General features: G+C 43.8%; 1 long non-coding RNA gene across 4 annotated transcripts in view; it reads left to right on the forward strand.

The window, feature by feature from the left end:
- The window catches only part of LOC307185334, a 3778167-nt gene that overhangs the window by 130405 nt on the left and 3622494 nt on the right, over positions 1-25268 (forward strand). For all 4 annotated transcript variants that reach the window (XR_013827964.1, XR_013827965.1, XR_013827990.1 and 1 more), the window contains exon 2: positions 21542-21623. This is a non-coding gene — a long non-coding RNA (uncharacterized lncRNA). The remainder of the gene's footprint in view (positions 1-21541; positions 21624-25268) is intronic.

A 25268-nucleotide genomic window follows, 5' to 3' on the forward strand; every position in this document is an offset into this window, starting at 1 on the left:
ATGCTTGAAATGCAATTCCAGTCTACCTCCTGAAATCGGTTTCCTGCAATTCTGCCCCGCTTTCAAGTCCTCTTGGCAGCCTTACTTCAGTCTATTTTTGGACGATAGCTGTCATTTATAACTCTGCAGGTTTGTGAATTACAGTGCCCCTGAGCTCCTTTCTTCAACTTGCTTTCTTGTGACCTGGCCGCAACACCGCAGGATGGCTTCAGGCCCTAATCTGTTTCCAGCCCGGCATGCTGAGCCTTTGGTTAATTCCTCTTCCTGGTGGGAAATGAGAGTTAAATTTGCCCGTACAGACACCTCCAGCTAGCCTCTCATTGGTTCTCGCTATTCCTGTTCATCTTCCGCAGAATTTGCAAACTGGGCCAAACAGGAGGTTAAAGGGATTGACTCTCCAAGTGGGGAGAGTGTTAGTAAAGCGTCTGGAATGTTGCACCCGAATACCAGGGGAGGAAAACTGAGACATATTTGAACACGTCTCCCGATCATATGGTTGATCATACTCTGGGTTCCACATGCATGTTTTAGGTGAAGGAAGAATACCTAAAACCTGGGTAGTTGAAACCCGTGGAATGGGTACCATGCAATATGACTTCAAAGGGTCTTCATTTGCTCACCGAACCTCTCCAACCCTATCACTGCTGCGTTTATGCCCCTGTACACATGCTTGATTCTCTTTCGGACACATAGCAATCCATAGGTTTTAAGATACTTACTAGTCAGGTACATTCTTAGGCGTTTAATATGCAGTGTTGAGTCCATTTCGTTGAGCAAGGAGTAGCTCTTGTCTATTCCATATTTGGCTTAAGGAACTTTATCTGTGCTCATTTCAATCTCTGGTTTTATGCAGCACCCCAACTCACCTTTCCCCTTAAGCAAGCATAAGTTGGTTTTCTAAATTTGAGACGCTGTTCTGTTCTGTAATTCAGTTCCTGTGTAGCCAAGTTTACATTCCGTGTATTAGTGATATCTTATGATGTTTCTTTTTCTGTGTGACTTATTTCAGTTAGAATCATCGTACCTGAATCTACTCATTATGCTGCTACGGGCCTGATGACATAGATTTCATTGCTGAGTGATACTGCATTGTACGTAAGTACCACAAGTTCTTTATCCATTTTTCACTGTCTGCGATGTTAAACTCGTACTATAAACGAGGTTCTTGTAAACAGAGCCGTTCCAAACTTTGGGGTGGCTGTGTCTTTTTGATTTTAATTTCCCTAAGCTATAGGACCATAAGTGGAAGTGCCCTAGGCTCTGTTGCTTTGTTTTTTAGATGTTTCAGGAAACACCATACACTTCTCCCCAGTGTCTGTTGGCAATTTACATCCCGCCCATCAGCATAACAAGGCTCCCAGTTCTCAATGGCCTGTTGCCTTTCTGGATTTTACACTTTTTTCAGATGGCCCTTTTGACCGGGGGGAAGTGAGACTTCATTGTACTGCAGATTTCCTTTGCAAGCTTGCTTGGTTGGCCAAAAAGGGCGTATGCGTTTTTTCCTGAATATATTCAGGAAAAAACGCATACGCCCTTTTTGGCCAAGTGCATCATTGTGGACGTTCTGCGTCTTTTCCTATGCTTTCAATGCAATTCCAGTCTACCTCCTGAAATCGGTTTCCTGCAATTCTGCCCCGCTTTCAAGTCCTCTTGGCAGCCTTACTTCAGTCTATTTTTGGACGATAGCTGTCATTTATAACTCTGCAGGTTTGTGAATTACAGTGCCCCTGAGCTCCTTTCTTCAACTCGCTTTCTTGTGACCTGGCCGCCACACCGCAGGATGGCTTCAGGCCCTAATCTGGTTCCGGCACGGCACGCTGAGCCTTTGGTTATTTCCTTTTCCTGGTGGGAAATGAGAGTTAAATTTGCCCGTCCAGACACCTCCAGCTAGTCTCTCATTGGTTCTCGCTATTCCTGTTCATCTTCCGCAGAAATTGCAAACTGGGCCAAACAGGAGGTTAAAGGGACTGACTCTCCAAGTGGGGAGAGTGTTAGTAAAGCGTCTGGAATGTTGCACCCGAATACCAGGGGAGGAAAACTGAGACATATTTGAACACGTCTCCTGATCATATGGTTGATCATACTCTGGGTTCCACATGCATGTTTTAGGTGAAGGAAGAATACCTAAAACCTGGGTAGTTGAAACCCGTGGAATGGGTACCATGCAATATGACTTCAAAGGGTCTTCATTTGCTCACCGAACCTCTCCAACCCTATCACTGCTGCGTTTATGCCCCTGTACACATGTTTGATTCTCTTTCGGACACATAGCAATCCATAGGTTTTAAGATACTTACTAGTCAGGTACATTCTTAGGCGTTTAATATGCGGTGTTGAGTCCATTTCGTTGAGCAAGGAGTAGCTCTTGTCTATTCCATATTTGGCTTAAGGAACATTATCTGTGCTCATTTCAATCTCTGGTTTTATGCAGCACCCCAACTCACCTTTCCCCTTAAGCAAGCATAAGTTGGTTTTCTAAATTTGAGACCCTGTTCTGTTCTGTAATTCAGTTCATGTGTAGCCAAGTTTACATTCCGTGTATTAGTGATATCTTATGATGTTTCTTTTTCTGTGTGACTTATTTCAGTTAGAATCATCGTACCTGAATCTACTCATTATGCTGCTACGGGACTGATGACATAGATTTCATTGCTGAGTGATACTGCATTGTACGTAAGTACCACAAGTTCTTTATCCATTTTTCACTTTCTGCGATGTTAAACTCGTACTGTAAACGAAGTTCTTGTAAACAGAGCCGTTCCAAACTTTGGGGTGGCTGTGTCTTTTTGATTTTAATTTCCCTAAGCTATAGGACCATAAGTGGAAGTGCCCTAGGCTCTGTTGCTTTGTTTTTTAGATGTTTCAGGAAACACCATACACTTCTCCCGAGTGGTTGTTGGCAATTTACATCCCGCCCATCAGCATAACAAGGCTCCCAGTTCTCAATGGCCTGTTGCCTTTCTGGATTTTACACTTTTTTCAGATGGCCCTTTTGACCTGGGGGAAGTGAGACTTCATTGTAGTGCAGATTTCCTTTGCAAGCTTGCTTGGTTGGCCAAAAAGGGCGTATGCGTTTTTTCCTGAATATATTCAGGAAAAAACGCATACGCCCTTTTTGGCCAAGTGCATCATTGTGGACGTTCTGCCTCTTTTCCTATGCTTTCAATGCAATTCCAGTCTACCTCCTGAAATCGGTTTCCTGCAATTCTGCCCCGCTTTCAAGTCCTCTTGGCAGCCTTACTTCAGTCTATTTTTGGACGATAGCTGTCATTTATAACTCTGCAGGTTTGTGAATTACAGTGCCCCTGAGCTCCTTTCTTCAACTCGCTTTCTTGTGACCTGGCCGCCACACCGCAGGATGGCTTCAGGCCCTAATCTGGTTCCGGCACGGCACGCTGAGCCTTTGGTTATTTCCTTTTCCTGGTGGGAAATGAGAGTTAAATTTGCCCGTCCAGACACCTCCAGCTAGTCTCTCATTGGTTCTCGCTATTCCTGTTCATCTTCCGCAGAAATTGCAAACTGGGCCAAACAGGAGGTTAAAGGGACTGACTCTCCAAGTCGGGAGAGTGTTAGTAAAGCGTCTGGAATGTTGCACCCGAGTACCAGGGTACGAAAACTGAAACATATTTGAACACGTCTCCCAATCACATGGTTGATCATACTCTAGGTTCCACATGCATGTTTTAGCTGAAGGAAGAATACCTTAAACCTGGGTAGTTGAAACCCGTGGAATGGGTACCATGCAATATGACTTCAAAGGGTCTTCATTTGCTCACCGAACCTCTCCAATCCTATCACTGCTGCGTTTATGCCCCTGTACACATGCTTGATTCTCTTTCGGAGACATAGCAATCCATACGTTTTAAGATACTTAATAGTCAGGAACATTCTTAGGCGTTTAATATGGGGTGTTGAGTCCATTTCGTTGAGCAAGGAGTAGCTCTTGTCTATTCCATATTTGGCTTAAGGAACTTTATCTGTGTTCATTTCAATCTCTGGTTTTATGCAGCACCCCAACTCACCTTTACCCTTAAGCAAGAATGAGTTGGTTTTCTAAATTTGAGACCCTGTTCTGTTCTGTAATTCAGTTCCTGTGTAGCCAAGTTTACATTCCGTGTATTACTGATATCTTATGATGTTTCTTTTTCTGTGTGACTTATTTCAGTTAGAATCATCATACCTGAATCCACTCATTGTGCTGCTAAGGGCCTGATGACACAGATTTCATTGCTGAGTGATATTGCTTTGTAAGTAAATACCACAACTTCTTTATCCATTTTTCACTTTCTGCGATGTTGAACTTGTACTGTAAACGAGGTTCTTGTAAACAGAGCCGTTCCAAACTTTGGGGTGGCTGTGTCTTTTTGATTTTAATTTCCCTAAGCTATAGGACCATAAGTGGAAGTGCCCTAGGTTCTGTTGCTTTGTTTTTTAGATGTTTCAGGAAACACCATACACTTCTCCCGAGTGGTTGTTGGCAATTTACATCCCGCCCATCAGCATAACAAGGCTCCCAGTTCTCCATGGCCTGTCCTGCCTTTCTGGATTTTACACTTTTTTCAGATGGCCCTTTTGACCGGGGGGAAGTGAGACTTCATTGTAGTGCAGATTTCCTTTGCAAGCTTGCTTGGTTGGCCAAAAAGGGCGTATGCGTTTTTTCCTGAATATATTCAGGAAAAAACGCATACGCCCTTTTTGGCCAAGTGCATCATTGTGGACGTTCTGCCTCTTTTCCTATGCTTTCAATGCAATTCCAGTCTACCTCCTGAAATCGGTTTCCTGCAATTCTGCCCCGCTTTCAAGTCCTCTTGGCAGCCTTACTTCAGTCTATTTTTGGACGATAGCTGTCATTTATAACTCTGCAGGTTTGTGAATTACAGTGCCCCTGATCTCCTTTCTTCAACTCGCTTTCTTGTGACCTGGCCGCAACACCGCAGGATGGCTTCTGGCCCTAATCTGGTTCCGGCACGGCACGCTGAGCCTTTGGTTAATTCCTCTTCCTGGTGGGAAATGAGAGTTAAATTTGCCCGTCCAGACACCTCCAGCTAGCCTCTGATTGGTTCTCACTATTCCTGTTCATCTTCCGCAGAAATTGCAAACTGGGCCAAACAGGAGGTTAAAGGCGCTGACTCTCCAAGTGGGGAGAGTGTTAGTAAAGCGTCTGGAATGTTGCAACCGAGTACCAGGGGAGGAAAACTGAGACATATTTGAACACGTCTCCCGTTCACATGGTTGATCATACTTGGGTTCCACATGCATGTTTTAGCTGAAGGAAGAATACCTTAAACCTGGAGAGTTGAGACCCGTGTAATGGGTACCATGCAATATGACTTCAAAGGGTCTTCATTTGCTCACCGAACCTCTCCAATCCTATCACTGCTGCGTTTATGCCCCTGTACACATGCTTGATTCTCTTTCGGAGACATAGCAATCCATAGGTTTTAAGATACTTACGAGTCAGGTACATTCTTAGGCGTTTAATATGCGGTGTTGAGTCCATTTCGTTGAGCAAGGAGTAGCTCTTGTCTATTCCATATTTGACTTAAGGAAGTTTATCTGTGCTCATTTCAATCTCTGGTTTTATGCAGCACCCAAACTCACCTTTACCCTTAAGCAAGCATAAGTTGGTTTTCTAAATTTGAGACCCTGTTCTGTTCTGTAATTCAGTTCCTGTGTAGCCAAGTTTACATTCCATGTATTACTGATATCTTATGATGTTTCTTTTCTGTGTGACTTATTTCAGTTAGATCAACATACCTGAATCCACTCATTGTGATGCTAAGGGCCTGATGACATAGATTTCATTGCTGAGTGATATTGCTTTGTAAGTAAATACCACAACTTCTTTATCCATTTTTCACTTTCTGCGATGTTGAACTTGTACTGTAAACGAGGTTCTTGTAAACAGAGCCGTTCCAAACTTTGGGGTGGCTGTGTCTTTTTGATTTTAATTTCCCTAAGCTATAGGACCATAAGTGGAAGTGCCCTAGGTTCTGTTGCTTTGTTTTTTAGATGTTTCAGGAAACACCATACACTTCTCCCGAGTGGTTGTTGGCAATTTACATCCCGCCCATCAGCATAACAAGGCTCCCAGTTCTCCATGGCCTGTCCTGCCTTTCTGGATTTTACACTTTTTTCAGATGGCCCTTTTGACCGGGGGGAAGTGAGACTTCATTGTAGTGCAGATTTGCTTTGCAAGCTTGCTTGGTTGGCCAAAAAGGGCGTATGCGTTTTTTCCTGAATATATTCAGGAAAAAACGCATACGCCCTTTTTGGCCAAGTGCATCATTGTGGACGTTCTGCCTCTTTTCCTATGCTTTCAATGCAATTCCAGTCTACCTCCTGAAATGGGTTTCCTGCAATTCTGCCCCGCTTTCAAGTCCTCTTGGCAGCCTTACTTCAGTCTATTTTTGGACGATAGCTGTCATTTATAACTCTGCAGGTTTGTGAATTACAGTGCCCCTGAGCTCCTTTCTTCAACTCGCTTTCTTGTGACCTGGCCGCAACACCGCAGGATGGCTTCAGGCCCTAATCTGGTTCCGGCACGGCACGCTGAGCCTTTGGTTATTTCCTCTTCCTGGTGGGAAATGAGAGTTAAATTTGCCCGTCCAGACACCTCCAGCTAGTCTCTCATTGGTTCTCGCTATTCCTGTTCATCTTCCGCAGAAATTGCAAACTGGGCCAAACAGGAGGTTAAAGGCGCTGACTCTCCAAGTGGGGAGAGTGTTAGTAAAGTGTCTGGAATGTTGCACCCGAGTACCAGGGGAGGAAAACTGAGACATATTTGAACACGTCTCCCATTCACATGGTTGATCATACTTGGGTTCCACATGCATGTTTTAGCTGAAGGAAGAATACCTTAAACCTGGAGAGTTAAGACCCGTGTAATGGGTACCATGCAATATGACTTCAAAGGGTCTTCATTTGCTCACCGAACCTCTCCAATCCTATCACTGCTGCGTTTATGCCCCTGTACACATGCTTGATTCTCTTTCAGAGACATAGCAATCCATAGGTTTTAAGATACTTACTAGTCAGGTACATTCTTAGGCGTTTAATATGCGGTGTTGAGTCCATTTCGTTGAGCAAGGAGTAGCTCTTGTCTATTCCATATTTGACTTAAGGAACTTTATCTGTGCTCATTTCAATCTCTGGTTTTATGCAGCACCCAAACTCACCTTTACCCTTAAGCAAGCATAAGTTGGTTTTCTAAATTTGAGACCCTGTTCTGTTCTGTAATTCAGTTCCTGTGTAGCCAAGTTTACATTCCGTGTATTACTGATATCTTATGATGTTTCTTTTTCTGTGTGACTTACTTCAGTTAGAATCATCATACCTGAATCCACTCATTGTGCTGCTAAGGGCCTGATGACACAGATTTCATTGCTGAGTGATATTGCTTTGTAAGTAAATACCACAACTTCTTTATCCATTTTTCACATTCTGCGATGTTGAACTTGTACTGTAAACGAGGTTCTTGTAAACAGAGCCTTTCCAAATTTTGGGGTGGCTGTGTCTTTTTGATTTTAATTTCCCTAAGCTATAGGACCATAAGTGGAAGTGCCCTAGGTTCTGTTGCTTTGTTTTTTAGATGTTTCAGGAAACACCATACACTTCTCCCGAGTGGTTGTTGGCAATTTACATCCCGCCCATCAGCATAACAAGGCTCCCAGTTCTCCATGGCCTGTCCTGCCTTTCTGGATTTTACACTTTTTTCAGATGGCCCTTTTGACCGGGGGGAAGTGAGACTTCATTGTAGTGCAGATTTCCTTTGCAAGCTTGCTTGGTTGGCCAAAAAGGGCGTATGCGTTTTTTCCTGAATATATTCAGGAAAAAACGCATACGCCCTTTTTGGCCAAGTGCATCATTGTGGACGTTCTGCCTCCTTTCCTATGCTTTCAATGCAATTCCAGTCTACCTCCTGAAATTGGTTTCCTGCAATTCTGCCCCGCTTTCAAGTCCTCTTGGCAGCCTTACTTCAGTCTATTTTTGGACGATAGCTGTCATTTATAACTCTGCAGGTTTGTGAATTACAGTGCCCCTGAGCTCCTTTCTTCAACTCGCTTTCTTTTGAGCTGGCCGCAACACCGCAGGATGGCTTCAGGCCCTAATCTGGTTCCGGCACGGCACGCTGAGCCTTTGGTTAATTCCTCTTCCTGGTGGGAAATGAGAGTTAAATTTGCCCATCCAGACACCTCCAGCTAGCCTCTCATTGGTTCTCGCTATTCCTGTTCATCTTCCGCAGAAATTGCAAACTGGGCCAAACAGGAGGTTAAAGGGACTGACTCTCCAAGTCGGGAGAGTGTTAGTAAAGCGTCTGGAATGTTGCACCCGAGTACCAGGGTACGAAAACTGAGACATATTTGAACACGTCTCCCGATCACATGGTTGATCATACTCTAGGTTCCACATGCATGTTTTAGCTGAAGGAAGAATACCTTAAATCTGGGTAGTTGAAACCCGTGGAATGGGTACCATGCAATATGACTTCAAAGGGTCTTCATTTGCTCACCGAACCTCTCCAATCCTATCACTGCTGCGTTTATGCCCCTGTACACATGCTTGATTCTCTTTTGGAGACATAGCAATCCATAGGTTTTAAGATACTTACTAGTCAGGTACATTCTTAGGCGTTTAATATGCGGTGTTGAGTCCATTTCGTTGAGCAAGGAGTAGCTCTTGTCTATTCCATATTTGACTTAAGGAACTTTATCTGTGCTCATTTCAATCTCTGGTTTTATGCAGCACCCCAACTCACCTTTACCCTTAAGCAAGCATAAGTTGGTTTTCTAAATTTGAGACCCTGTTCTGTTCTGTAATTCAGTTCCTGTGTAGCCAAGTTTACATTCCGTGTATTAGTGATATCTTATGATGTTTCTTTTTCTGTGTGACTTACTTCAGTTAGAATCATCGTACCTGAATCCACTCATTGTGCTGCTAAGGGCCTGATGACACAGATTTCATTGCTGAGTGATATTGCTTTGTAAGTAAATACCACAACTTCTTTATCCATTTTTCACATTCTGCGATGTTGAACTTGTACTGTAAACGAGGTTCTTGTAAACAGAGCCGTTCCAAATTTTGGGGTGGCTGTGTCTTTTTGATTTTAATTTCCCTAAGCTATAGGACCATGAGTGGAAGTGCCCTAGGTTCTGTTGCTTTGTTTTTTAGATGTTTCAGGAAACACCATACACTTCTCCAGAGTGGTTGTTGGCAATTTCCATCCCGCCCATCAGCATAACAAGGCTCCCAGTTCTCCATGGCCTGTCCTGCCTTTCTGGATTTTACACTTTTTTCAGATGGCCCTTTTGACCGGGGGGAAGTGAGACTTCATTGTAGTGCAGATTTCCTTTGCAAGCTTGCTTGGTTGGCCAAAAAGGGCGTATGCGTTTTTTCCTGAATATATTCAGGAAAAAACGCATACGCCCTTTTTGGCCAAGTGCATCATTGTGGACGTTCTGCCTCTTTTCCTATGCTTTCAATGCAATTCCAGTCTACCTCCTGAAATCGGTTTCCTGCAATTCTGCCCCGCTTTCAAGTCCTCTTGGCAGCCTTACTTCAGTCTATTTTTGGACGATAGCTGTCATTTATAACTCTGCAGGTTTGTGAATTACAGTGCCCCTGAGCTCCTTTCTTCAACTCGCTTTCTTTTGAGCTGGCCGCAACACCGCAGGATGGCTTCAGGCCCTAATCTGGTTCCGGCACGGCACGCTGAGCCTTTGGTTAATTCCTCTTCCTGGTGGGAAATGAGAGTTAAATTTGCCCATCCAGACACCTCCAGCTTGCCTCTCATTGGTTCTCGCTATTCCTGTTCATCTTCCGCAGAAATTGCAAACTGGGCCAAACAGGAGGTTAAAGGGACTGACTCTCCAAGTCGGGAGAGTGTTAGTAAAGCGTCTGGAATGTTGCACCCGAGTACCAGGGTACGAAAACTGAGACATATTTGAACACGTCTCCCGATCACATGGTTGATCATACTCTAGGTTCCACATGCATGTTTTAGCTGAAGGAAGAATACCTTAAACCTGGGTAGTTGAAACCCGTGGAATGGGTACCATGCAATATGACTTCAAAGGGTCTTCATTTGCTCACCGAACCTCTCCAATCCTATCACTGCTGCGTTTATGCCCCTGTACACATGCTTGATTCTCTTTCGGAGACATAGCAATCCATAGGTTTTAAGATACTTACTAGTCAGGTACATTCTTAGGCGTTTAATATGCGGTGTTGAGTTCACTTCGTTGAGCAAGGAGTAGCTCTTGTCTATTCCATATTTGACTTAAGGAACTTTATCTGTGCTCATTTCAATCTCTGGTTTTATGCAGCACCCCAACTCACCTTTACCCTTAAGCAAGCATAAGTTGGTTTTCTAAATTTGAGACCCTGTTCTGTTCTGTAATTCAGTTCCTGTGTAGCCAAGTTTACATTCCGTGTATTACTGATATCTTATGATGTTTCTTTTTCTGTGTGACTTACTTCAGTTAGAATCATCATACCTGAATCCACTCATTGTGCTGCTAAGGGCCTGATGACACAGATTTCATTGCTGAGTGATATTGCTTTGTAAGTAAATACCACAACTTCTTTATCCATTTTTCACTTTCTGCGATGTTGAACTTGTACTGTAAACGAGGTTCTTGTAAACAGAGCCGTTCCAAACTTTGGGGTGGCTGTGTCTTTTTGATTTTAATTTCCCTAAGCTATAGGACCATGAGTGGAAGTGCCCTAGGTTCTGTTGCTTTGTTTTTTAGATGTTTCAGGAAACACCATACACTTCTCCCGAGTGTCTGTTGGCAATTTACATCCCGCCCATCAGCATAACAAGGCTCCCAGTTCTCCATGGCCTGTCCTGCCTTTCTGGATTTTACACTTTTTTCAGATGGCCCTTTTGACCGGGGGGAAGTGAGACTTCATTGTAGTGCAGATTTCCTTTGCAAGCTTGCTTGGTTGGCCAAAAAGGGCGTATGCGTTTTTTCCTGAATATATTCAGGAAAAAACGCATACGCCCTTTTTGGCCAAGTGCATCATTGTGGACGTTCTGCCTCTTTTCCTATGCTTTCAATGCAATTCCAGTCTACCTCCTGAAATCGGTTTCCTGCAATTCTGCCCCGCTTTCAAGTCCTCTTGGCAGCCTTACTTCAGTCTATTTTTGGACGATAGCTGTCATTTATAACTCTGCAGGTTTGTGAATTACAGTGCCCCTGAGCTCCTTTCTTCAACTCGCTTTCTTGTGACCTGGCCGCAACACCGCAGGATGGCTTCAGGCCCTAATCTGGTTCCGGCACGGCACGCTGAGCCTTTGGTTATTTCCTCTTCCTGGTGGGAAATGAGAGTTAAATTTGCCCGTCCAGACACCTCCAGCTAGTCTCTCATTGGTTCTCGCTATTCCTGTTCATCTTCCGCAGAAATTGCAAACTGGGCCAAACAGGAGGTTAAAGGCGCTGACTCTCCAAGTGGGGAGAGTGTTAGTAAAGTGTCTGGAATGTTGCACCCGAGTACCAGGGGAGGAAAACTGAGACATATTTGAACACGTCTCCCATTCACATGGTTGATCATACTTGGGTTCCACATGCATGTTTTAGCTGAAGGAAGAATACCTTAAACCTGGAGAGTTAAGACCCGTGTAATGGGTACCATGCAATATGACTTCAAAGGGTCTTCATTTGCTCACCGAACCTCTCCAATCCTATCACTGCTGCGTTTATGCCCCTGTACACATGCTTGATTCTCTTTCAGAGACATAGCAATCCATAGGTTTTAAGATACTTACTAGTCAGGTACATTCTTAGGCGTTTAATATGCGGTGTTGAGTCCATTTCGTTGAGCAAGGAGTAGCTCTTGTCTATTCCATATTTGACTTAAGGAACTTTATCTGTGCTCATTTCAATCTCTGGTTTTATGCAGCACCCCAACTCACCTTTACCCTTAAGCAAGCATAAGTTGGTTTTCTAAATTTGAGACCCTGTTCTGTTCTGTAATTCAGTTCCTGTGTAGCCAAGTTTACATTCCGTGTATTACTGATATCTTATGATGTTTCTTTTTCTGTGTGACTTACTTCAGTTAGAATCATCATACCTGAATCCACTCATTGTGCTGCTAAGGGCCTGATGACACAGATTTCATTGCTGAGTGATATTGCTTTGTAAGTAAATACCACAACTTCTTTATCCATTTTTCACATTCTGCGATGTTGAACTTGTACTGTAAACGAGGTTCTTGTAAACAGAGCCGTTCCAAATTTTGGGGTGGCTGTGTCTTTTTGATTTTAATTTCCCTAAGCTATAGGACCATAAGTGGAAGTGCCCTAGGTTCTGTTGCTTTGTTTTTTAGATGTTTCAGGAAACACCATACACTTCTCCCGAGTGGTTGTTGGCAATTTACATCCCGCCCATCAGCATAACAAGGCTCCCAGTTCTCCATGGCCTGTCCTGCCTTTCTGGATTTTACACTTTTTTCAGATGGCCCTTTTGACCGGGGGGAAGTGAGACTTCATTGTAGTGCAGATTTCCTTTGCAAGCTTGCTTGGTTGGCCAAAAAGGGCGTATGCGTTTTTTCCTGAATATATTCAGGAAAAAACGCATACGCCCTTTTTGGCCAAGTGCATCATTGTGGACGTTCTGCCTCCTTTCCTATGCTTTCAATGCAATTCCAGTCTACCTCCTGAAATCGGTTTCCTGCAATTCTGCCCCGCTTTCAAGTCCTCTTGGCAGCCTTACTTCAGTCTATTTTTGGACGATAGCTGTCATTTATAACTCTGCAGGTTTGTGAATTACAGTGCCCCTGAGCTCCTTTCTTCAACTCGCTTTCTTTTGAGCTGGCCGCAACACCGCAGGATGGCTTCAGGCCCTAATCTGGTTCCGGCACGGCACGCTGAGCCTTTGGTTAATTCCTCTTCCTGGTGGGAAATGAGAGTTAAATTTGCCCATCCAGACACCTCCAGCTTGCCTCTCATTGGTTCTCGCTATTCCTGTTCATCTTCCGCAGAAATTGCAAACTGGGCCAAACAGGAGGTTAAAGGGACTGACTCTCCAAGTCGGGAGAGTGTTAGTAAAGCGTCTGGAATGTTGCACCCGAGTACCAGGGTACGAAAACTGAGACATATTTGAACACGTCTCCCGATCACATGGTTGATCATACTCTAGGTTCCACATGCATGTTTTAGCTGAAGGAAGAATACCTTAAACCTGGGTAGTTGAAACCCGTGGAATGGGTACCATGCAATATGACTTCAAAGGGTCTTCATTTGCTCACCGAACCTCTCCAATCCTATCACTGCTGCGTTTATGCCCCTGTACACATGCTTGATTCTCTTTCGGAGACATAGCAATCCATAGGTTTTAAGATACTTACTAGTCAGGTACATTCTTAGGCGTTTAATATGCGGTGTTGAGTTCACTTCGTTGAGCAAGGAGTAGCTCTTGTCTATTCCATATTTGACTTAAGGAACTTTATCTGTGCTCATTTCAATCTCTGGTTTTATGCAGCACCCCAACTCACCTTTACCCTTAAGCAAGCATAAGTTGGTTTTCTAAATTTGAGACCCTGTTCTGTTCTGTAATTCAGTTCCTGTGTAGCCAAGTTTACATTCCGTGTATTACTGATATCTTATGATGTTTCTTTTTCTGTGTGACTTACTTCAGTTAGAATCATCATACCTGAATCCACTCATTGTGCTGCTAAGGGCCTGATGACACAGATTTCATTGCTGAGTGATATTGCTTTGTAAGTAAATACCACAACTTCTTTATCCATTTTTCACTTTCTGCGATGTTGAACTTGTACTGTAAACGAGGTTCTTGTAAACAGAGCCGTTCCAAACTTTGGGGTGGCTGTGTCTTTTTGATTTTAATTTCCCTAAGCTATAGGACCATGAGTGGAAGTGCCCTAGGTTCTGTTGCTTTGTTTTTTAGATGTTTCAGGAAACACCATACACTTCTCCCGAGTGTCTGTTGGCAATTTACATCCCGCCCATCAGCATAACAAGGCTCCCAGTTCTCCATGGCCTGTCCTGCCTTTCTGGATTTTACACTTTTTTCAGATGGCCCTTTTGACCGGGGGGAAGTGAGACTTCATTGTAGTGCAGATTTCCTTTGCAAGCTTGCTTGGTTGGCCAAAAAGGGCGTATGCGTTTTTTCCTGAATATATTCAGGAAAAAACGCATACGCCCTTTTTGGCCAAGTGCATCATTGTGGACGTTCTGCCTCTTTTCCTATGCTTTCAATGCAATTCCAGTCTACCTCCTGAAATCGGTTTCCTGCAATTCTGCCCCGCTTTCAAGTCCTCTTGGCAGCCTTACTTCAGTATATTTTTGGACGATAGCTGTCATTTATAACTCTGCAGGTTTGTGAATTACAGTGCCCCTGAGCTCCTTTCTTCAACTCGCTTTCTTTTGAGCTTGCCGCAACACCGCAGGATGGCTTCAGGCCCTAATCTGGTTCCGGTACGGCATGCTGAGCCTTTGGTTATTTCCTCTTCCTGGTGGGAAATGAGAGTTAAATTTGCCCGTGCAGACACCTCCAGCTAGCCTCTCATTGGTTCTCGCTATTCCTGTTCATCTTCCGCAGAAATTGCAAACTGGGCCAAACAGGAGGTTAAAGGCGCTGACTCTCCAAGTGGGGAGAGTGTTAGTAAAGCGTCTGGAATGTTGCACCCGAGTACCAGGGGAGGAAAACTGAGACATATTTGAACACGTCTCCCGTTCACATGGTTGATCATACTTGGGTTCCACATGCATGTTTTAGCTGAAGGAAGAATACCTTAAACCTGGAGAGTTGAGACCCGTGTAATGGGTACCATGCAATATGACTTCAAAGGGTCTTCATTTGCTCACCGAACCTCTCCAATCCTATCACTGCTGCGTTTATGCCCCTGTACACATGCTTGATTCTCTTTCGGAGACATAGCAATCCATAGGTTTTAAGATACTTACTAGTCAGGTACATTCTTAGGCGTTTAATATGCGGTGTTGAGTCCATTTCGTTGAGCAAGGAGTAGCTCTTGTCTATTCCATATTTGACTTAAGGAAATTTATCTGTGCTCATTTCAATCTCTGGTTTTATGCAGCACCCCAACTCACCTTTACCCTTAAGCAAGCATAAGTTGGTTTTCTAAATTTGAGACCCTGTTCTGTTCTGTAATTCAGTTCCTGTGTAGCCAAGTTTACATTCCGTGTATTACTGATATCTTATGATGTTTCTTTTTCTGTGTGACTTACTTCAGTTAGAATCATCATACCTGAATCCACTCATTGTGCTGCTAAGGGCCTGATGACACAGATTTCATTGCTGAGTGATATTGCTTTGTAAGTAAATACCACAACTTCTTTATCCATTTTTCACATTCTGCGATGTTGAACTTGTACTGTAAACGAGCTTCTTGTAAACAGAGCCGTTCCAAATTTTGGGGTGGCTGTGTCTTTTTGATTTTAATTTCCCTAAGCTATAGGACCATAAGTGGAAGTGCCCTAGGTTCTGTTGCTTTGTTTTTTAGATGTTTCAGGAAACACCATACACTTCTCCCGAGTGGTTGTTGGCAATTTACATCCCGCCCATCAGCATAACAAGGCTCCCAGTTCTCCATGGCCTGTCCTGCCTTTCTGGATTTTACACTTTTTTCAGATGGCCCTTTTGACCGGGGGGAAGGGAGACTTCATTGTAGTGCAGATTTCCTTTGCAAGCTTGCTTGGTTGGCCAAAAAGGGCGTATGCGTTTTTTCCTGAATATATTCAGGAAAAAACGCATACGCCCTTTTTGGCCAAGTTCATCATTGTGGACGTTCTGCGTCTTTTCCTATGCTTTCAATGCAATTCCAGTCTACCTCCTGAAATCGGTTTCCTGCAATTCTGCCCCGCTTTCAAGTCCTCTTGGCAGCCTTACTTCAGTCTATTTTTGGACGATAGCTGTCATTTATAACTCTGCAGGTTTGTGAATTACAGTGCCCCTGAGCTCCTTTCTTCAACTCGCTTTCTTTTGAGCTGGCCGCAACACCGCAGGATGGCTTCAGGCCCTAATCTGGTTCCGGCACGGCACGCTGAGCCTTTGGTTAATTCCTCTTCCTGGTGGGAAATGAGAGTTAAATTTGCCCATCCAGACACCTCCAGCTTGCCTCTCATTGGTTCTCGCTATTCCTGTTCATCTTCCGCAGAAATTGCAAACTGGGCCAAACAGGAGGTTAAAGGGACTGACTCTCCAAGTCGGGAGAGTGTTAGTAAAGCGTCTGGAATGTTGCACCCGAGTACCAGGGTACGAAAACTGAGACATATTTGAACACGTCTCCCGATCACATGGTTGATCATACTCTAGGTTCCACATGCATGTTTTAGCTGAAGGAAGAATACCTTAAACCTGGGTAGTTGAAACCCGTGGAATGGGTACCATGCAATATGACTTCAAAGGGTCTTCATTTGCTCACCGAACCTCTCCAATCCTATCACTGCTGCGTTTATGCCCCTGTACACATGCTTGATTCTCTTTCGGAGACATAGCAATCCATAGGTTTTAAGATACTTACTAGTCAGGTACATTCTTAGGCGTTTAATATGCGGTGTTGAGTTCATTTCGTTGAGCAAGGAGTAGCTCTTGTCTATTCCATATTTGACTTAAGGAACTTTATCTGTGCTCATTTCAATCTCTGGTTTTATGCAGCACCCCAACTCACCTTTACCCTTAAGCAAGCATAAGTTGGTTTTCTAAATTTGAGACCCTGTTCTGTTCTGTAATTCAGTTCCTGTGTAGCCAAGTTTACATTCCGTGTATTACTGATATCTTATGATGTTTCTTTTTCTGTGTGACTTACTTCAGTTAGAATCATCATACCTGAATCCACTCATTGTGCTGCTAAGGGCCTGATGACACAGATTTCATTGCTGAGTGATATTGCTTTGTAAGTAAATACCACAACTTCTTTATCCATTTTTCACTTTCTGCGATGTTGAACTTGTACTGTAAACGAGGTTCTTGTAAACAGAGCCATTCCAAACTTTGGGGTGGCTGTGTCTTTTTGATTTTAATTTCCCTAAGCTATAGGACCATGAGTGGAAGTGCCCTAGGTTCTGTTGCTTTGTTTTTTAGATGTTTCAGGAAACACCATACACTTCTCCCGAGTGGTTGTTGGCAATTTACATCCCGCCCATCAGCATAACAAGGCTCCCAGTTCTCCATGGCCTGTCCTGCCTTTCTGGATTTTACACTTTTTTCAGATGGCCCTTTTGACCGGGGGGAAGTGAGACTTCATTGTAGTGCAGATTTCCTTTGCAAGCTTGCTTGGTTGGCCAAAAAGGGCGTATGCGTTTTTTCCTGAATATATTCAGGAAAAAACGCATACGCCCTTTTTGGCCAAGTGCATCATTGTGGACGTTCTGCCTCTTTTCCTATGCTTTCAATGCAATTCCAGTCTACCTCCTGAAATCGGTTTCCTGCAATTCTGCCCCGCTTTCAAGTCCTCTTGGCAGCCTTACTTCAGTATATTTTTGGACGATAGCTGTCATTTATAACTCTGCAGGTTTGTGAATTACAGTGCCCCTGAGCTCCTTTCTTCAACTCGCTTTCTTTTGAGCTTGCCGCAACACCGCAGGATGGCTTCAGGCCCTAATCTGGTTCCGGTACGGCATGCTGAGCCTTTGGTTATTTCCTCTTCCTGGTGGGAAATGAGAGTTAAATTTGCCCGTGCAGACACCTCCAGCTAGCCTCTCATTGGTTCTCGCTATTCCTGTTCATCTTCCGCAGAAATTGCAAACTGGGCCAAACAGGAGGTTAAAGGCGCTGACTCTCCATGTGGGGAGAGTGTTAGTAAAGCATCTGGAATGTTGCACCCGAGTACCAGGGGAGGAAAACTGAGACATATTTGAACACGTCTCCCGTTCACATGGTTGATCATACTTGGGTTCCACATGCATGTTTTAGCTGAAGGAAGAATACCTTAAACCTGGAGAGTTGAGACCCGTGTAATGGGTACCATGCAATATGACTTCAAAGGGTCTTCATTTGCTAACCGAACCTCTCCAATCCTATCACTGCTGCGTTTATGCCCCTGTACACATGCTTGATTCTCTTTCGGAGACATAGCAATCCATAGGTTTTAAGATACTTACTAGTCAGGTACATTCTTAGGCGTTTAATATGGGGTGTTGAGTCCATTTTGTTGAGCAAGGAGTAGCTCTTGTCTATTCCATATTTGACTTAAGGAAATTTATCTGTGCTCATTTCAATCTCTGGTTTTATGCAGCACCCCAACTCACCTTTACCCTTAAGCAAGCATAAGTTGGTTTTCTAAATTTGAGACCCTGTTCTGTTCTGTAATTCAGTTCCTGTGTAGCCAAGTTTACATTCCGTGTATTACTGATAACTTATGATGTTTCTTTTTCTGTGTGACTTATTTCAGTTAGAATCATCATACCTGAATCCACTCATTGTGCTGCTAAGGGCCTGATGACATAGATTTCATTGCTGAGTGATATTGCTTTGTAAGTAAATACCACAACTTCTTTATCCATTTTTCACTTTCTGCGATGTTGAACTTGTACTGTAAACGAGGTTCTTGTAAACAGAGGCGTCCCAAACTTTGGGGTGGCTGTGTCTTTTTGATTTTAATTTCCCTATGCTATAGGACCATAAGTGGCAGTGCCCTAGGCTCTGTTGCTTTGTTTTTTAGATGTTTCAGGAAACACCATACACTTCTCCGGAGTGGTTGTTGGCAATTTACATCCCGCCCATCAGCATAACAAGGCTCCCAGTTCTCCATGGCCTGTCCTGCCTTTCTGGATTTTACACTTTTTTCAGATGGCCCTTTTGACCGGGGGGAAGTGAGACTTTATTGTAGTGCAGATTTCCTTTGCAAGCTTGCTTGGTTGGCCAGAAAGGGCGTATGCGTTTTTTCCTGAATATATTCAGGAAAAAACGCATACGCCCTTTTTGGCCAAGTGCATCATTGTGGACGTTCTGCCTCTTTTCCTATGCTTTCAATGCAATTCCAGTCTACCTCCTGAAATCGGTTTCCTGCAATTCTGCCCCGCTTTCAAGTCCTCTTGGCAGCCTTACTTCAGTCTATTTTTGGACGATAGCTGTCATTTATAACTCTGCAGGTTTGTGAATTACAGTGCCCCTGAGCTCCTTTCTTCAACTCGCTTTCTTTTGAGCTGGCCGCAACACCGCAGGATGGCTTCAGGCCCTAATCTGGTTCCGGCACGGCACGCTGAGCCTTTGGTTATTTCCTCTTCCTGGTGGGAAATGAGAGTTAAATTTGCCCGTCCAGACACCTCCAGCTAGCCTCTCATTGGTTCTCGCTATTCCTGTTCATCTTCCGCAGAAATTGCAAACTGGGCCAAACAGGAGGTTAAAGGCGCTGACTCTCCAAGTGGGGAGAGTGTTAGTAAAGCGTCTGGAATGTTGCACCCGAGTACCAGGGGAGGAAAACTGAGACATATTTGAACACGTCTCCCGATCACATGGTTGATCATACTCTGGGTTCCACATGCATGTTTTAGCTGAAGGAAGAATACCTAAAACCTGGGTAGTTGAAACCCGTGGAATGGGTACCATGCAATATGACTTCAAAGGGTCTTCATTTGCTCACCGAACCTCTCCAATCCTATCACTGCTGCGTTTATGCCCCTGTACACATGCTTGATTCTCTTTCGGAGACATAGCAATCCATAGGTTTTAAGATACTTACTAGTCAGGTACATTCTTAGGCGTTTAATATGGGGTGTTGAGTCCATTTTGTTGAGCAAGGAGTAGCTCTTGTCTATTCCATATTTGACTTAAGGAAATTTATCTGTGCTCATTTCAATCTCTGGTTTTATGCAGCACCCCAACTCACCTTTACCCTTAAGCAAGCATAAGTTGGTTTTCTAAATTTGAGACCCTGTTCTGTTCTGTAATTCAGTTCCTGTGTAGCCAAGTTTACATTCCGTGTATTACTGATAACTTATGATGTTTCTTTTTCTGTGTGACTTATTTCAGTTAGAATCATCATACCTGAATCCACTTATTGTGCTGCTAAGGGCCTGATGACACAGATTTCATTGCTGAGTGATATTGCTTTGTAAGTAAATACCACAACTTCTTTATCCATTTTTCACTTTCTGCGATGTTGAACTTGTACTGTAAACGAGGTTCTTGTAAACAGAGCCGTTCCAAACTTTGGGGTGGCTGTGTCTTTTTGATTTTAATTTCCCTAAGCTATAGGACCATAAGTGGAAGTGCCCTAGGCTCTGTTGCTTTGTTTTTTAGATGTTTCAGGAAACACCATACACTTCTCCCGAGTGGTTGTTGGCAATTTACATCCCGCCCATCAGCATAACAAGGCTCCCAGTTCTCCATGGCCTGTCCTGCCTTTCTGGATTTTACACTTTTTTCAGATGGCCTTTTTGACCAGGGGGAAGTGAGACTTCATTGTAGTGCAGATTTCCTTTGCAAGCTTGCTTGGTTGGCCAAAAAGGGCGTATGCGTTTTTTCCTGAATATATTCAGGAAAAAACGCATACGCCCTTTTTGGCCAAGTGCATCATTGTGGACGTTCTGCCTCTTTTCCTATGCTTTCAATGCAATTCCAGTCTACCTCCTGAAATCGGTTTCCTGCAATTCTGCCCCGCTTTCAAGTCCTCTTGGCAGCCTTACTTCAGTCTATTTTTGGACGATAGCTGTCATTTATAACTCTGCAGGTTTGTGAATTACAGTGCCCCTGAGCTCCTTTCTTCAACTCGCTTTCTTTTGAGCTGGCCGCAACACCGCAGGATGGCTTCAGGCCCTAATCTGGTTCCGGTACGGCACGCTGAGCCTTTGGTTATTTCCTCTTCCTGGTGGGAAATGAGAGTTAAATTTGCCCGTCCAGACACCTCCAGCTAGTCTCTCATTGGTTCTCGCTATTCCTGTTCATCTTCCGCAGAAATTGCAAACTGGGCCAAACAGGAGGTTAAAGGCGCTGACTCTCCAAGTGGGGAGAGTGTTAGTAAAGCGTCTGGAATGTTGCACCCGAGTACCAGGGGAGGAAATCTGAGACATATTTGAACACGTCTCCCGTTCACATGGTTGATCATACTTGGGTTCCACATGCATGTTTTAGCTGAAGGAAGAATACCTTAAACCTGGAGAGTTAAGACCCATGTAATGGGTACCATGCAATATGACTTCAAAGGGTCTTCATTTGCTCACCGAACCTCTCCAATCCTATCACTGCTGCGTTTATGCCCCTGTACACATGCTTGATTCTCTTTCGGAGACATAGCAATCCATAGGTTTTAAGATACTTACTAGTCAGGTACATTCTTAGGCGTTTAATATGCGGTGTTGAGTCCATTTCGTTGAGCAAGGAGTAGCTCTTGTCTATTCCATATTTGACTTAAGGAACATTATCTGTGCTCATTTCAATCTCTGGTTTTATGCAGCACCCCAACTCACCTTTACCCTTAAGCAAGCATAAGTTGGTTTTCTAAATTTGAGACCCTGTTCTGTTCTGTAATTCAGTTCCTGTGTAGCCAAGTTTACATTCTGTGTATTACTGATATCTTATGATGTTTCTTTTTCTGTGTGACTTACTTCACTTAGAATCATCATACCTGAAGCCACTCATTGTGCTGCTAAGGGCCTGATGACACAGATTTCATTGCTGAGTGATATTGCTTTGTAAGTAAATACCACAACTTCTTTATCCATTTTTCACTTTCTGCGATGTTGAAGTTGTACTGTAAACGAGGTTCTTGTAAACAGAGGCGTCCCAAACTTTGGGGTGGCTGTGTCTTTTTGATTTTAATTTCCCTAAGCTCTAGGACCATAAGTGGCAGTGCCCTAGGCTCTGTTGCTTTGTTTTTTAGGTGTTTCTGGAAACACCATACACTTCTCCCGAGTGGTTGTTGGCAATTTACATCCCGCCCATCAGCATAACAAGGCTCCCAGTTCTCCATGGCCTGTCCTGCCTTTCTGGATTTTACACTTTTTTCAGATGGCCCTTTTGACCGGGGGGAAGTGAGACTTCATTGTAGTGCAGATTTCCTTTGCAAGCTTGCTTGGTTGGCCAAAAAGGGCGTATGCGTTTTTTCCTGAATATATTCAGGAAAAAACGCATACGCCCTTTTTGGCCAAGTGCATCATTGTGGACGTTCTGCCTCTTTTCCTATGCTTTCAATGCAATTCCAGTCTACCTCCTGAAATCGGTTTCCTGCAATTCTGCCCCGCTTTCAAGTCCTCTTGGCAGCCTTACTTCAGTCTATTTTTGGACGATAGCTGTCATTTATAACTCTGCAGGTTTGTGAATTACAGTGCCCCTGAGCTCCTTTCTTCAACTCGTTTTCTTGTGACCTGGCCGCAACACCGCAGGATGGCTTCAGGCCCTAATCTGGTTCCGGCGCGGCATGCTGAGCCTTTGGTTAATTCCTCTTCCTGGTGGGAAATGAGAGTTAAATTTGCCCGTCCAGACACCTCCAGCTAGCCTCTCATTGGTTCTCGCTATTCCTGTTCATCTTCCGCAGAAATTGCAAACTGGGCCAAACAGGAGGTTAAAGGGACTGACTCTCCAAGTGGGGAGAGTGTTAGTAAAGCGTCTGGAATGTTGCACCCGAGTACCAGGGTACGAAAACTGAGACATATTTGAACACGTCTCCCGATCACATGGTTGATCATACTCTAGGTTCCTCATGCATGTTTTAGCTGAAGGAAGAATACCTTAAACCTGGGTAGTTGAAACCCGTGGAATGGGTACCATGCAATATGACTTCAAAGGGTCTTCATTTGCTCACCGAACCTCTCCAATCCTATCACTGCTGCGTTTATGCCCCTGTACACACGCTTGATTCTCTTTTGGAGACATAGCAATCCATAGGTTTTAAGATACTTACTAGTCAGGTACATTCTTAGGCGTTTAATATGGTGTTTTGAGTCCATTTCGTTGAGCAAGGAGTAGCTCTTGTCTATTCCATATTTGGCTTAAGGAACTTTATCTGTGCTCATTTCAATCTTGGTTTTATGCAGCACCCCAACTCACCATTCCCCTTAAGCAAGCATAAGTTGGTTTTCTAAATTTGAGACCCTGTTCTGTTTTGGAATGCAGTTCCTGTGTAGCCAAGTTTACATTCCGTGTATTAGTGATATCTTATGATGTTTCTTTTTCTGTGTGACTTATTTCAGTTAGAATCATCGTACCTGAATCCACTCATTATGCTGCTACGGGCCTGATGACATAGATTTCATTGCTGAGTGATACTGCATTGTACGTAATTACCACAAGTTCTTTATCCATTTTTCACTTTCTGTGATATTGAACTTGTACGGTAAACGAGGTTCTTGTAAACAGAGGCGTCCCAAACTTTGGGGTGGCTGTGTCTTTTTGATTTTAATTTCCCTAAGCTATAGGACCATAAGTGGAAGTGCCCTAGGCTCTGTTGCTTTGTTTTTTAGATGTTTCAGGAAACACCATACACTTCTCCCAAGTGTCTGTTGGCAATTTACATCCCGCCCATCAGCATAACAAGGCTCCCAGTTCTCCATGGCCTGTCCTGCCTTTCTGGATTTTACACTTTTTTCAGATGGCCCTTTTGACCGGGGGGAAGTGAGACTTCATTGTAGTGCAGATTTCCTTTGCAAGCTTGCTTGGTTGGCCAAAAAGGGCGTATGCGTCTTTCCTGAATATATTCAGGAAAAAACGCATACGCCCTTTTTGGCCAAGTGCATCATTGTGGACGTTCTGCCTCTTTTCCTATGCTTTCAATGCAATTCCAGTCTACCTCCTGAAATCGGTTTCCTGCAATTCTGCCCCGCTTTCAAGTCCTCTTGGCAGCCTTACTTCAGTCTATTTTTGGACGATAGCTGTCATTTATAACTCTGCAGGTTTGTGAATTACAGTGCCCCTGACCTCCTTTCTTCAACTCGTTTTCTTGTGACCTGGCCGCAACACCGCAGGATGGCTTCAGGCCCTAATCTGGTTCCGGCGCGGCACGCTGAGCCTTTGGTTAATTCCTCTTCCTGGTGGGAAATGAGAGTTAAATTTGCCCGTCCAGACACCTCCAGCTAGTCTCTCATTGGTTCTCGCTATTCCTGTTCATCTTCCGCAGAAATTGCAAACTGGACCAAACAGGAGGTTAAAGGGACTGACTCTCCAAGTCGGGAGAGTGTTAGTAAAGCGTCTGGAATGTTGCACCAGAGTACCAGGGTACGAAAACTGAGACATATTTGAACACGTCTCCCGATCACATGGTTGATCATACTCTAGGTTCCACATGCATGTTTTAGCTGAAGGAAGAATACCTTAAACCTGGGTAGTTGAAACCCGTGGAATGGGTACCATGCAATATGATTTCAAAGGGTCTTCATTTGCTCACCGAACCTCTCCAATCCTATCACTGCTGCGTTTATGCCCCTGTACACATGCTTGATTCTCTTTCGGAGACATAGCAATCCATAGGTTTTAAGATACTTACAAGTCAGGTACATTCTTAGGCGTTTAATATGCGGTGTTGAGTCCATTTCGTTGAGCAAGGAGTAGCTCTTGTCTATTCCATATTTGGCTTAAGGAACTTTATCTGTGCTCATTTCAATCTCTGGTTTTATGCAGCACCCCAACTCACCTTTCCCCTTAAGCAAGCATAAGTTGGTTTTCTAAATTTGAGACCCTGTTCTGTTCTGTAATTCAGTTCCTGTGTAGCCAAGTTTACATTCCGTGTATTACTGATATCTTATGATGTTTCTTTTTCTGTGTGACTTATTTCAGTTAGAATCATCATACCTGAATCCACTCATTGTGCTGCTAAGGGCCTGATGACACAGATTTCATTGCTGAGTGATATTGCTTTGTAAGTAAATACCACAACTTCTTTATCCATTTTTCACTTTCTGCGATGTTGAACTTGTACTGTAAATGAGGTTCTTGTAAACAGAGCCGTTCCAAACTTTGGGGTGGCTGTGTCTTTTTGATTTTAAATTCCCTAAGCTATAGGACCATAAGTGGAAGTGCCCTAGGCTCTGTTGCTTTGTTTTTTAGATGTTTCAGGAAACACCATACACTTCTCCCGAGTGTCTGTTGGCAATTTACATCCCGCCCATCAGCATAACAAGGCTCCCAGTTCTCCATGGCCTGTCCTGCCTTTCTGGATTTTACACTTTTTTCAGATGGCCCTTTTGACCGGGGGGAAGTGAGACTTCATTGTAGTGCAGATTTCCTTTGCAAGCTTGCTTGGTTGGCCAAAAAGGGCGTATGCGTTTTTTCCTGAATATATTCAGGAAAAAACGCATACGCCCTTTTTGGCCAAGTGCATCATTGTCGAGTTTATGACTCTCTTCATAT

The sequence above is a fragment of the Stenella coeruleoalba genome (genome assembly GCF_951394435.1).
Source record: "Stenella coeruleoalba genome assembly, chromosome: 4".
Taxonomy (NCBI): domain Eukaryota; kingdom Metazoa; phylum Chordata; class Mammalia; order Artiodactyla; family Delphinidae; genus Stenella; species Stenella coeruleoalba.